An 11,449-nucleotide genomic window follows, 5' to 3' on the forward strand; every position below is an offset into this window, starting at 1 on the left:
ATCTAACGCATGACTTGGATGGTCAACAAACTCAACCATCCCATAGATCCTGCAAAACAGGATATAAGTTCGATAAAGGTTTGTTTTGATTCTCATCTCCACATGAATGTTTAATAGATTCCTTTTCAATGAACCAATTTCAAGTTACAATATCTTAATGGAGATGGAATCGGCAACTGTCACACCGGTAGTAATAACAGTGCCCACTACGCCAAAGATTATGGCGGCTACGATTGCAAAAATATGAATCGCTTTGGTCTGTAGAAAACTGTTCTCTGGTCAAGGTTTTCCTTGCTTGCTTCAGGATCTGGGTAATCCGTTCTTGGGAATATCCGATGTGCATCTGGTACCAGGCTTGGATTTCCGGTGACTGGATTTTGGATACGTTGAATTGCCTTTCGACGAAAACGCGTGGATCCTCTTGTTCGTCAAAATGAATCCCGCTGTATCTTGTAGCATGATCCCCGACGAAGGACCTGGCACAGCAATCGGCTCAGCATGGAATTCCTTCCCCAAGATCAGGACGACGTAGATAATGGCAATCATCTTTGATGACATCTTACGCCTATAAAATATTATATGACACATATGAGTATATACATTTTTTTTATTTTATCCTGCAAGAAAAGAGTTACTAATACCATATACCTCTGATTGGCATAAGTTCTTTTCTTGGACAGAGTAAGTTCTGGTTTCAGAGGTGAGTTAGGAGACATTTTGTTACAGAGGAAACATACATCAGGATGGGTTAGTATGCGTTAAAGATGTAGAATAACAGATAACGTTTTTCCGTTCATACGATACCAATCCTTATTTCCGTCTTTAGCTGGAACCATAAAGTCTTTTCACCTCTTTTCATCCAACTCCTTCAATCTCTCGAAGTCGTGCACTGGGATGACAAACACGTAGCTGATTAATGTGCATCCATTTTTCAATAAATTCATCCCCCTTAGGGATTTTGATCTTGTAGACCACTGGAGATAATTTGTCAGTGATGACATAGGGACCTTTCCAGGAAGGTAGGAATTTTCTCTCCTTCACTTGATCCCGAGCGAAGTTATAGAGATATACCCGATCGGAAATTTGATACTCCTTCTGTGTAGTCTTCAGATCATAGTATGTCTTAGCATTCACTGCGGCTTTCTCTATATTTTTCTGGGCGAACGCAAAAGCATGCTGAAGGTGCTTGCGTAAATTTTCCACATACTGATGCGACGTTGTAGCATTGATCAAGTTATGGTCTGTTGTCCTGTAAAGTAAATGCTGGGGTAACACCATCTTCCTTCCTGTGATCATCTCGAAGGGAGAAAGCTTAGTTGCTGCGCTTGGGGTGGCTCTGATGGCCATAAGCACCAAAGGCAACTTGACATCCCAGTCCTTACCAGATTCATTGACAAACTTTTTCAGGATGTTCACAATGGACTGGTTGTAACGTTCTACTCCACCACTAGAGGCTGGTCGATAAGCTATATGTAGCTTCCTCTTTACCCCCAGGATTTCCCACATCTTTGTCATCACCTCACTGGTGAAGTGACTTCCACGATCGGATTCGATGCGCTGGGGAAGACCAAATCTAGAAAATACATGGTTAATGAGTAGAGATGCACATGCGCTTGAACTGCATGTTTTGCACGGCAAACATTCCACCCATTTGGTGAACAAACAAGTTACGGTTAACATATACTTGTTGCCTCTTGCTGAGGTTGTTACTGGTCCAATGAAGTCAATTTGGATGTCTGACCATGGCATGGACATCCCCCTTTTCATCAATGGTGCCCGATGAGTGGGTCCTTGTGGCTGGAATTGAGGGCAGATTAGACATCCCTGACAATATGTTCGCACATCTTGCAGCATATGTGGCCAGTAAGCGTAGTCCCGTAGTAACTCGTACGTTATTTTCTCACCTCGATGACCAGCTGTTGGGGCATCATGTGCATGTTGTAACATCAGACCTCGGTATGCTGCAGGTACTATCCATTGCGTGATACCATTCTTAGAGGTTCTTATCAGCAGTTCATTTCATCAAAATTCGTAACTCCTCCTTACCCACACAGTCTTCCGTGGTTATGGGGAAGTTGTGTGGATCCTCAATGTGCTTATAAAAGAGACCAATAATTGGATCCCCCTTTTGGCTTGCAATGAGATCCTCACTAGGGGAATTTTGGCTCCACTGCGCCACATTGGCTTCAGCTCCCTTTTGGGCCTGACTCCTTGTCATAGCATCCACTTGGATGGTTCCCATGAGGTCATCAACGTCAAAGACTTCTCCATCAATGGTTGCTTGCTTGGCAAGGGAATCCGCTAGGTCATTCCCCTCTTTATCCATGCCTGGATATTTTGAATGACCTCTTACCTTCTTCCAATAAATGGTAAGACTGTGGGCGGTAACCATCTCATCAATTTTACAAAACATCTTACCATGCTTTACTGGCTTGTTATTACTTCTCATCCAGTCTGACCTTTTCCATCCGGGAAAGTACTCCACAAAGCTGTTACGAATATAGTCAGAATCTGTGATGATTACAAACTCCTTAACATCATATTCGATAGCCATTTGTACGGCTTTGTACACAGCAGTAAGTTCTGCAACTTGGCTGCTTTTGGAACCAATCTTGTATCCAACGGATACATCCAGGAATGTATTATTCCATACGACTCCAATACCTGCAACCAATGTACGTTCGGATCCTTCATCGACATGGAAGGAGCAGCCGTCTACGTACACACATGGTAACAATTTGCAATACTCCTCTTCATAAGATTTATATGGTGATGATGATTGTTCATCCAGGAAATCATTTTCCGTTGACTCACTTTTATGTTCCGTATGGGTACAGTCATGGAGTTCTGCTAATCCTTGAGCAACTGGGTTTTTATTATTTTGTTTGTACCTGATTTCCAATGGCCATCCCATTAAGGACATTGTCCAGGCGGTTATCCTGCTGTTTGACAAGTTTCCATCTCTTATACGATCACTCTGCAAGTATTGCAGTGGCTGATGTGCGGTCTCCACAATGATCCTTTCGCCTTGAATGAAACTCCTAAAATATTGCAAAGCCCACACAGTTGACAATAATGCTTTCTCACAATCATTGAATTTTACCTCAACCGGTGACAAGGACTTGCTGGCATAGGCGATGATCTTGTTTCGGTTTTCCTGTTTTTGGAAAAGAACTGCACTTATGCTTTTATCAGTGAAACCTGTTTCCACAAAGAAAGGTTTTCCCCCTTCTGGATAAGCAAGGCATGGAGCCTGGATAAATTTGGCCTTGAGCTCGGTTACAGCTTGCTCATGACGCTCACTCCATTCCCATTTTACTCCTTTCTTTAGCAACTGTAAAAGGTTTTGTAATTTCGGCATAATTATCTATGAACTTACGTGAATAGTTCATCATGCCCAGGAATGATCTCAACTCTTTGAGATTTGTAGGAGATTTTGTATTAGTCACTGCTTCCACCTTCTTTTTCTGTGGGTTAATTCCATCCGCAGTGACTTCATGACCTAGGAAATTAACCTTGTTCCGGCACCATTGAGCCTTTTGCAAAGAAAGTTTTACACCTGCTTTCCTCAGCTGGGTTAGTACATGCCTCAACTCCTGAATATGTTCCTCAAAAGTTGTACTTTTTATCAGGATGTCATCCACATATGATAAGGTACCTCGTTCAGTGGCATCAGGCATTGCCTTATGCATGAACACTGCAAACTCATGGCCTGCATTTATGTACCCGAAGGGCAGTCGGGTCCATGCATACTGTCGTTTGCCAAATGTAAAGGCCAGTTTGTACTGATCCCTTTCATCTACCTTAATCGTCCAATATCCTTGTGCACAGTCAAGGGCAGTGAAGATTTTGGATCCTTGTATTTGTGCCAAACACTGGTCAATGTATGGCACGGGCCATCCGGACATGTAAACACGTTTGTTTAACTGTCTTAGGTCCGAGCATAGACGAAATTGACCGTTAGGTTTGAGGACTCCAAGTATCGGATGATTGAATGAACTGTGTACTGGACGGATGATACCTTTCTCCTCCAAGTTTTTGACGATTTCCGATAGTGACTCGTAAGCCGCCAGCGGAAGTCGGTATTGTTTTACAAAAACAGGGGGTGCATCGGGATCTGTCTGGATTCTTGTAACGTGTAGGTCTGTTTCCCCACAGTCATAAGAATCCTTGGCGAACATCTCCTGGAACTCTGCGAAGAGTTCCTTTAGCCGTTGACGCTTCGACTCGTCGGAGCATGCGTCAGCCATGGAGATTTGTTCTTCCACCCGCTCCTGAAATTCTGGGAAAATCTCAGGCTGACTTAACTCGTAAGCTTCTTCAAGCTCACTAGTTAAATCGTTCTGGGTGTAGCATACCTTATCCTTTCCTTGTTGGTACGATTCATACTCTTTTTCATCGACCTCATGGTTGAAAACCAATGATGATTCTTCGATGTGGCATGTACCTTCTTCAGAGCTGAACGGATAAACAGAGTGGATGTTAAATAACCCCTCAGGGGCTGAGGAAAAATGTTGTTCCACTGTTTGTTCCTCTGTCAGGTATTCATCAGGAATTATTCCAATAACATCATTTTGGAATCCAAATGTGTAGTATTCCGAATCCATAGCCAAACCAATTACGGTGTCCTTTTGTAGGGATATGCTATGGGAAACCATGTTATGAATTACCATATGTAACGGATCCTGATGGATATTGATCAGGGGAGTAGGCTTTACCTTTAGGCCGAGTTGCTGTATTCTGTTGGATAAATAGATCAACGCGTCTGTGTTCTTCAGCTTCTGTCCCTTCTTTACTTTAATGGGTAGAAGAAATGGTTTGCATCCTTCAGGAATTTCAACTTTCTCAGCAACCATGATACTTACGGCATAGGGCATCTGTTGTCCCCATCGTAAGGCTTGTTCTACATCCTGGAATCCCTCTGGGTTTCCCGGCAATCTGGACCATAAGGTGTTATTCACCAGGTCAATCTGTATGGCAAATCGGTGCAGAAGGTCATTACCTATATACATTTGATACCGTGGTTCATTTATCACAATGAAAACGTGCTCCGTAGTTTTATTTCCTATGGAGATAGACAAAACGCATCTTGCAACCACATTATGACTTTGGGAATCTCCATCCAGATCATGAACCCATTGGTCCTGTGGAGAGAAACTTTTAATCATTTTAGGATTGGTGATCTGTTTCAAGAGTCCTAGGCTTATGTAACTTGCTTCGGATTTCAAATCCAACTTGGCAAATTTCACCCGGGCTATATTGTTTACCTGTACGGGAATCAATAAATTGTCATTGACCTTTTTAATCCGTACCATCGATTGAATGTGCCTTGTCAGGTCCGCGACTTCGTGATTCCCCCTTTCAAGAGAAATGGTTAAAATATCATCATCCAGAGTTACCTTTTTGATTTCGTCCCTCTGGATGGTAATGATGTGAGCGGCACCATTGACATCTTCCTCGGGTTTACCATTCTTCAGGATTGTGACCTCCGGTGTTTGATTGTTCCTGAAATGCACTTCAATAGAGCTAGGTTTCTCTTCAATCACATGACAACTGCGCTGTGCTTGTGTGTTGCAAGAGTATTCATAGGCAATGGGTGCCTTCACCTGAGTCCATACTGCTTCATTAATGAAATCAATTATGGGACTCAATCTTTTTAATAAATCGATTCCTATGATCATCCGATCTTATGGAAGATCCACAATCAATGTGGGATGTCTAATTGTTTTCTTGCCAATCTTAAATGTCAACCAGGATGTTCCTTTTACCTGTAAGGCATCTCCACCTACACTTATCAAAGAGCCATCAAATGACCTTAATCGTGGCTTCTTTGATGTTAAATTCAAAGTCTTTTGGAAATAACTGATAGATAAAATGGTGGCTTGTGATCCAGTGTCTATTAATCCTTTGATTGGTCCGATAAGTTCATTTTGGAGATATATCTCCACAAAGTATCGGCCATCTACCTGCAACAAATCACAGAGAAAGTTAGGATGTTTACCCATCTGTTGTCTGAGAGGTTGACCTCTTTGCAGCTCCGTGACCTCTGCATTCCTGAGTCTCTCAGGACAAGCTGGAGGAGCAGCGTCAGGCCCCGCCTTTGGGACAAGCTGTGTGACACCACAAGTCACAGCTGGCTCACGGCTAGATGCTGGAACGATGGGATTACACACTGGAACAGACATCTGGTTATATGAATTGACATCATTAGACTGCAAGACAAATGACATATTAGACATTTCCCCCCTGGCCCTAATTTCAGGGTCAGAGGTACTGCAAGGAAATATTGAATTATGAATCATATCAGATTCTACCACAATCAACTTAATATCCTTACAGTGGCCTGGGTTCTGACCCGGCCAAATTTGCTTTATGATGTTGAGCTGGGACCTGGAGTTGCCCCTAAAAAAGGCTCAGGCTGTTTTCCTGGAGATACCAACTTTCTCACAATGTCACTCAACTGGGCCACTTGTTCTGCCAGCTGATCAAACCTGTTTGGTCTGGGCACATTTTGGCTTTGCTGGGCACCCTGGTTATCGGTAGGTGACCTACTCCTGGGTGAATTTGAGGATTCCTGCCTATCTTCCCTCTGTTGTCTGGGTCTATTATCCCAGCGCCTGTAACCCTGGTAATTCCTATAGTTATAGGGCCCGTACCCCTGGGGGCCTCTATTGTAATAGGGACGGTAGTTAGACCTCCCATTACCTGAATTATTCCCCTCTGATCCATTAGTATTTTGGGGTTTGGTCTGTTTGGGCGGTCCTACTTGTTGTTGCTGGGCTTGTTGAGCAGGTCCTGTAGACTGAGGGAACCTTCGTGGCTGGCTTTCAAATCCCAAGCTAGGGTTTACCTTAGTTTCAGCTACCTTTTGCTCTGGGGATTTTTTAAACCTTCTCTCCTCTGTTGCATGGCACTCACTGATATTATACAGCGTGGTGGCAGCAGTCACCAACCAATCCAAGGGGGCATCAATATCCAGATCTCTGGCTAAGTTAAATTTGATCTGGGTTGGCATAGCGTCATAGAATAACTGTTTGAATTCTTCAGATTCCCATTTTGGGGATCTATATGCCAACCCATAGGCATTTTTGAGGACAGAGAGGAATTCACGGGGACTCTGATTGGGTCTACATGTAAGGCTATATATGTCCCGTTTTGCAGCAGTGGTGGTTCGGTACGGTCCGAATTCCAATTTAACCTCATGCAAAACACTTGGCCAATCTTGAATGCCTCTCTCCCCAAATGAGGTAAAGTAATGACGATACTTATCATCAAATGCCCATGGAAGGAATCTGATCCTGTCAGCGTCAGAGTATAATTTTAAAGAATCCATAGTGGATTCATACATTTCCAAGTGATTGGCTATCTGAGAAGAACCTTTCTTGGAAAATTTGGATACTGTAGTATTCAAAAACTTAATTATGCTGGAGGAGCTCTGATCCTTATCTGAATATTGGGAATTTTTATTCCTAGAAACCACCTCAGCATATGTTGGTCGCCTGTGATCCTGTGGCAAGGAATAAGTCACATGCTTCCCCACATCACTGTCAGACTCACATGCCCTTTCACAACATTCATGAGACTTATACGGCACAGGTGATTTAACCCTAACATCTCTTCTCAGGGGAACATGTGATGGCATATCTGGATAGTGGGGAGTAAGACATGGAGGGTCAGGATATCCCACAGCGTTAGATGGATCCCTTTCAGCATTGACTATATTATGGGCTGATCCATCTGTCTGTTTAATTTTTGAATACTGGAGATATGAATCCTCTAAATCACTTTTTGCCTTTTGGTATGCGTCATGGCTGTGACTAAGGTTGTATTCTAAGTCTTTGATCTTTGCTTCTGCGGATTGTAGTTCTGATTCCATCTTGGATACATATTTTTTTGTAGCCATTATAGACTCATACCTATCTTCGCAAAGGGTACTGACCGCCAACAATGCATACAAAACAGGTGGCAATGCACATAAGAGGTGTTGGTCTCTCTTGGTATTATCAGTTGCCAAATCCATATATGTCAGGTATCTATCAACCATGCCACCTAACTTCCATATATCTCCACGTTCTTCATAGGCTCTTTCCAATAGCTCATTAGTCCATTCATCTATATTTTTATCTAACTTCAAACGGGAATAAATATACTTGATAACCTTAGGGATTATCTTTCCTGGGTCAGATGGACTATCTGCTAAAACCTGGCCATTACCTGGGTCGCTGCCTGTTACACTCATGATTTTGATCAATAATCAATAACAACAACAATTTGACTTGCCAATAAGGATTAAGGAATATTTTCACTAATTGCACAAATTGGTTATAGAAATATCTCAATCAATCTCGGTGGGACCTCCAAAATATGTCGGGTATTTATTTCATATAAGATATGAAATCATAAAAATTATGATTTCATATTTTTATGAAATATGAAAAATTTAAAATTGAAATTTTTATTGGCGGACATATAAACGCCAGTTCTTTTATTGATGAGATCTAAAGTTAATTTGTGCAGATAATGAAACAGGGTGCAATTAATTATATAAAATATAATTTATTACAAATAAATACATGCAGTAAAAATGGCATACAAATGAATACAAGGATAATATCAAAATTGACCACAAAATAATGCTCCGCCGTTTACGCCGGGCTTACTTAATTTAGTACACCAAGTACAATACAATGTTATTCAAATTATTATCAAATTATTACCGATTATTAAAATATTATAATGTAACAATAACAACAAAACAATAGAAATGAATCTGTGGAAAATTCCTTATGCTCAATCAAAGAATATGGCAGTAAGAGACATCTTATAAATACGCCCGTTGGCCTAACTACGGATAATAAAATCCGATCAGAGATTCCACTCTGATAGCAATATTACAAGAATTCTAATGATGTGCACGTTCATTAAAATTTCCCATAAAATTATTGTTTTAACACTATTGACCCACTAATAATGGGGTCTCAACTATATGCCAATTGGAGCGATTTATAATTACTGCAAATGAAATAAATTATACATTACCCCTGGCTTTGGGATAAAGAGCTTTTAGAATGGACTCAGCTTTCCAAGGTTCAGATATGTCCCGTCCTATGGTATGTTCCTGACGTGTGAAATGATGCTGATGAATAAATCTTTGTAAAGAGTTCCGTTGTGAAGAAGTCCTTGTGAAGTTTTTCCTTTTGTGAAGTTTGTGAAGTGTTTGAAGAAGTTTTTGCTCTCCCAAAACTGGATCAGATATCCCAATCCTTATCTATGCCCGTCCCCTCTTGGATTAGGGATTACCAATTAGATAAGGTGGGTGTGACGTATGTTAAACATGGGGATGATGTCATCTAATTGACATTCCTAAGAAACTTCTGCCCATCTACCACTTGATGGCACTGTTGTATCATATAACAATTTTGAATATTTTAAGAATTAACATATATACAGATTGTTTTATTACTACTTAAACTTTGCCTTTTCCCACCTTAAATCAATTAGGAGGGGCTCTTTCTGACACTTTGCTCAGACTGACTGGCGGTATCAGAAGTTTTCCTAATCCCTGAATTTATGGGGCAGATAGGAGTCAGGATGGTTTTTCTGGTTTGTGTACCTTAACTGTCTTCAGCTATTGAGTAATGATGTTTGAAATAACATCAGCTCCTCTAAAATAAACCCTATTTAAGAAAATTCTATATCCCCTAGAATATATCCTCTCAATGAGATACAGACACATAAATATACATTAATAATATTTGGTTATAATACATCAATATTGCATAGTATATATGAATCATTAATAAGTTCAAACGCTAAATAAATGCACACAGGAATATATATCTATATGCGAATATATGAATAGATATCTGTTCCACACCAGATGTGTTTTATGGACGTCTCTTATCAGATCATGGTTTAGCCATGAAACACCCATTGTTCCTCAGACAGACAAGTTTAGAGAAACCTGTGTAGATAAATCCATGTCTCTAAACAATAATAAAAGTATAGTCTTCTCTATATATTCACTTTTAACACATTGAACTTGCTATGAACCCATCTTGGTTTTTTTCAGGTTCATGCTGATCACATGCTGTTAAAGGCAATGATCATCCATATTGAATATAGTATCATCAGATACATTGTACACTTATGAAAATGCACAACAAGTAGAGTAATAGAAACCCAACAGACCCAACAGTCATGACATGCATGCTGCTGATTCTCTGTAATTCAATCACTTATTGAAAGGAGCACGTTCAGAATAATAGCAGTGTGGAGTTCAATGAGTGAGGTCATTCAATCTTTGAAAAACAGGTGGCATTCCTTATTTAAGGAAGGAAGGCAGCAAATGTTGTACATGCTGATTACAGTGCATTTCTCTCTAAACTTCTGAGGAAAATGGTTCATTCCAGACATTGTCCAGAAGAACAGCGTACCTTGAATAAAAAGTTGATTGGAGAGGGGAAAACATATAAAGAAGTGCGGAAAATGATAGGCTGCACAGCTAAAATGATCACAAATGCTTTAAAATGGGAACTAGAATTGAGCGGAAACCTAGATGTTCGGGTTCGACGGGTTCGGCCGAACTTCACAAAAAAGTTCGAGTTCAGGACCCGAACTTGACCCCGAGCCCGAACCCCATTGAAGTCAATGGGGACCCGAACTTTTGAGCACTAAAATGGCTGTAAAAATGTCATGGAAAGGGCAAGAGGGCTGCAAATGCCAGCAAAATGTGGTTAAGAGCATGACAAGTGCTCTGCAAACATAAGTGGTTAAGGAAATGACTTTAAATAACATAAAATACGTAAAAAATAAAAACTAATAATCGTGATCTAGGAGGACTAGGTCCATATGGAGTAGGATGTTGAGGAGGCGGTGGATGTGGTGGTGTAGGTGGGAGCGGCGGTGGAGGAGGAGGAGGTAGCCTACACAGTTTTTTGGTTTTAAATTTATTTTTATTTTTTTAAATTAGGGTACACCCCAAAACATTGGGAAATATAACCTGTGATAACCCCCTCCAGTCATGCTAAACACACGTTCAGACAATACACTGGCTGCAGGGCAGGCCAGCACCTCCAAGGGGTAAAAGGGCAAGCTCAGGCCATGTGCCCCTGTCAGTGAGTTCATGTAGGCGTGTGCTCACATACTGTCCCACCATGTCGCACGTCCCCGTGATGTTCACGATCCAATTGACGTCACGCGCCTGCTTCATTCATAAAGTGGGAGGAGCAGGCGCGTGACGTCAGTGAGTTGCGCTGCCGCCCGGCCTGCCTGCTACTGAGTTTGTGAGTACAGAGAGGGAGAGGATCGCAGAGGATTTCTCTTCTTGTTCACATATGAAAATTAGTATTACAGTGAGCGGGGCCCCGGTGCGATAGAATACAGTGAGTGCACCGGGCCCCGCTGCCATTACAACACCAGATGCCGGCCCCCAGACCCTGTATTGGGG

The sequence above is a fragment of the Bufo bufo genome, chromosome 5, assembly GCF_905171765.1.
Source record: "Bufo bufo chromosome 5, aBufBuf1.1, whole genome shotgun sequence".
Lineage (NCBI taxonomy): Eukaryota > Metazoa > Chordata > Amphibia > Anura > Bufonidae > Bufo > Bufo bufo.